Source organism: Perkinsus marinus (assembly GCF_000006405.1).
Source record: "Perkinsus marinus ATCC 50983 genomic scaffold scf_1104296944428, whole genome shotgun sequence".
NCBI classification, from domain to species: Eukaryota; Perkinsozoa; order Perkinsida; family Perkinsidae; genus Perkinsus; species Perkinsus marinus.
In genome coordinates this window covers 653864-657529 of record NW_003211397.1, presented here as the reverse complement: position 1 = coordinate 657529, position 3666 = coordinate 653864, and the positions used below count along the sequence as shown (strand labels likewise).

Below are 3666 nucleotides of genomic sequence, written 5' to 3'. Positions count from 1 at the left end.
GAGTACAACATCAACGATGAGGACTTCCGTTATCTCACCGTTGATGTCCACGGAGGCACCTTTGGGCATTGGTTTGGTTACTACCCAACCGTGAAGATGTACAATGGTGTCGGCAATGTGTACATCAGCGCCTATTACTTCCGTCCTCTTCCTGTCGAACCTGACATGATTACTGGAAATCATTCAGTAGGTGAGGAAGCAACCACCACACCCAAGCCGGTGGATGGTGAGCACGGCCGGGACGAGGATTATCATCACGTCACTTTGACGGCCAAGGCCCGGGCTAACATTTACCTCCCATGGGGTCAGACGGCTGTTCCTTGCTTTGGTCCCGCTGGTGGCGATGGCGCCTGGTATCTGATGCATCAGTTTGGTGATGAGAGGCTTCATTGTGTCGTCTTTGATGGTAAGTATAAGACATGGTATTCTGCTGATCAACCTAAGAAGAGGGATCCTGTGTGGGTAACCTCCGGCGATGTTCTCCTCGCCATGAGGAAGCGTTCTGGTTACATGCGGGGATACCGCGTTAAGGTCCTCGCTCACGGCCTCCCATTCATCCTCCAGTGGAGGGGAGTCCAACGCGGTATGCAGTCCACTACGGCGAAGATTGAGAGGGGATGTGGCGGCTTTTGCGTTTTTGGCGACTACGGCCCGATGTATACCGTTGACGACACCTACCGGGTTGAGGACTCGACTATTGAGCTCAGCTTCGACCATTCCGTCCTCACGGCTACAACACCATACCCTCCCCATGATACTACGGAAACACCAGAGATGCCGGGGACGGGGGCGCCTGCAGAGTCTACTACTAACGAGGCCCCTGTAGAAGAATCTACTACTGAGGCCCCTGTAGACGAGTCTACCACTGAGGTCCCTGTAGACGAGTCTACCACTGAGGTCCCTGTAGACGAGTCTACTACCGAGGCCCCTGTTGACGAGTCCACTACTGCGACCCCTGTTGACGAGTCTACTACTGAGGCCACTACTGAAGAGTTTACTACTGAGGCCGCTGTAGATGACTCTACTACTGAGGCCACTATGGAAGGGTCTACTACTGAGGCTCCTGTAGCCGAGTCCACTACTGAAGCCCCTGTTGGTGAGTCTACTACCGAGGCCCCTGTAGACAATTCTACTACTGAAGCCCCAGTGGATGAGTCTACTACTGAAGCCCCTGTAGACGAGTCCACTACTGAGGCCACTATGGAAGAGTCCACTACTGAGGCCCCCGTAGATGCGGCTACCACTGAAGCCCCTGTAGACGAGTCCACTACTGAGGCCCCTGTAGACGAGTCTACTACTGAAGCCACTGTAGACGAGTCCACTACTGAGGCCACTATGGAAGAGTCTACTACTGAGGCCCCTGTAGACCAGTTCACTACTGAATCTCCTGTTGGAGAGTCTACTAGTGAAGCACCTGTAGATGAGTCCACTACTGAGGCCCCTGTAGACGACTCTACTACCGAGGCCCCTGTAGACGAGTCCACTACTGAGGCCACTATGGAAGAGTCTACTACTGAGGCTCCTGTAGCCGAGTCCACTACTGAATCCCCTGTTGGTGAGGCTACTACCGAGGCCCCTGTAGGCGAGTCTACTACTGAGGCCCCTGTTGGTGAGTCTACTACCGAGGCCCCTGTTGACGAGTCCACTACTGAGGCCCCTGTTGACGAGTCTACTACTGAGGCCACTACTAAAGAGTTTACTACTGAGGCCGCTGTAGATGACTCTACTACTGAGGCCACTATGGAAGGGTCTACTACTGAGGCTCCTGTAGCCGAGTCCACTACTGAAGCCCCTGTTGGTGAGTCTACTACCGAGGCCCCTGTAGATGCGGCTACCACTGAATCCCCTGTTGGTGAGTCCACGACTGAAGCACCTATAGGTGAGGCTACTACTGAAGTCCCTGTGAATGAGTTTACTACTGGCGCCCCTATAGACGAGTCCACTACCGAAGCTCCTGTAGGTGAGGCTACTACCGAAGCCCCTGTAGATGACTCTACTACTGAGGCCACTATGGAAGAGTCTACTACTCCTACAGCCACCCTGACTGAGTCTATGACTACTGGAGCCTCTTCAATGGTGTCCACCACTGAATCCTCTATGATGGAGGCTACTAGCACTGGAGCTCCGGTAGTTACCAGTGCGCCTCCTATTGGCGACTTCACTGATGCTCCTCCCATCCTCCCATAAGGCAGCACTGCATAAGACAGAGCTTTATGTTTGAGGATTGATTATTTTTGTATAAAGCTCTCATGACTACTCCACTGGTGAGATGTTGTTCAGAAACCTCCATGAATGGAATGAAGCATCATCTATAAGCATCGCCGTGTTGTGTAGACGTTAATGTTTTGGTGAGTCGAGCGGTGCATTTACTTGCACTGCAGACGCGATGTGAATTATCATATCCGATGACCAGAGTCTAATGCGCTGCTAACAACAAGATCTGTTGGTGCAGTGGACGATGTCAGCGATTCTTAATAGCTATTGTAATTACTCTCGAGCAAGCGTGAAGCGTGGGTGTCCCATTATTGTCAAATATGCTGCACGCATGCTGCTGACTCACCTGATGTTGGAAAATAGATGAATCTAATCGACGGCATTGGATAGACAGCAATAACTTTTGAGGGTTCCTCACACATTATGGAAAATGTTGATACATTGCAGATCTGTCGAAGTTCAAGCTTCCTTTAGCTTGGACGACAAGAAAATGGTATTTTCTTACTAGCCAGGTTAAGGCGGAAAAATATTTAGTCTAGCCGCTGGGTTAACCAGCCAGCTTACTTACTTGGAGAGGCAGTTCAAACCGAAGTTGAATGTTTGTTCTGCTGATTTGCACACGGTTGCAGTAAAGATATTCTACGATTGGCACGGACGATTCAAACTGAATTAATAGGTATATCAACCTGTATGACTCATTTTCTCGAGGCGCGATCTTTTTTTGTCGATTGTTATGTGAACCCTCCTCAACTCTCAAAAGTACCCTAAATGTCTGGAGATGAACTGAATGAACAACACAAGTCCGAGGGGCTAGATAGAAATAGAGTCCAATCAATTACTTTATACTCTTAGCATGGAGATATCCAGAATGACAACAATAATGAAGAATAGCTCAGTAACAAAAACTTCAGTATGGCGTCACGCTACCAGCGTGAAGTAGTACTCTTCAGGGACAGGGATAGGCAGTGCCAGTACATCCAGCCGAGACCTCATAGCACAATCCGCTGGCACTTTGGAGGAGGCCGAAACAAACAGGAGTATCGAGCCAGGTCTTGCAGAAAGATTTCCACTGACTTGCTGAACAATCGGCGACTGACTCACATGCAGAGGAGCAGCTGTCAAACGACGTTACCGCAGCACCGCATGAGACAGCTCCGCTCGAAGCAGCAGAGCCCACGTCATGGCATATGTTGTCGTCACCACAGTAGCTGAAGATGCAGTCGGGGGATGCATCACAAAGACTTTGGCAATAACCACCATCGGCGGCATGAAGCTTCTCGGCGATTATGAGGGCAGACCCGCCGACGGCTTGACGGATGACTAAGGAGGCCAAAGTGATGAAGAAGATGACGCAGTGCATTACACGAAGTTACACTTCTGTGGCATATCGCGTATTTGCTTACAGAGGAAGAATCTACCCCGATGACTCATACGGATTGTCGATGAGCCCAA

The 3666-nt window shown here is 50.5% G+C and overlaps 1 protein-coding gene across 1 annotated transcript in view; it reads left to right on the top strand.

Moving 5' to 3' along the window:
• The window catches only part of Pmar_PMAR019215 (hypothetical protein), a 9246-nt gene that overhangs the window by 4614 nt on the left and 966 nt on the right, over positions 1 to 3666 (top strand). The window lies entirely within an intron of this gene.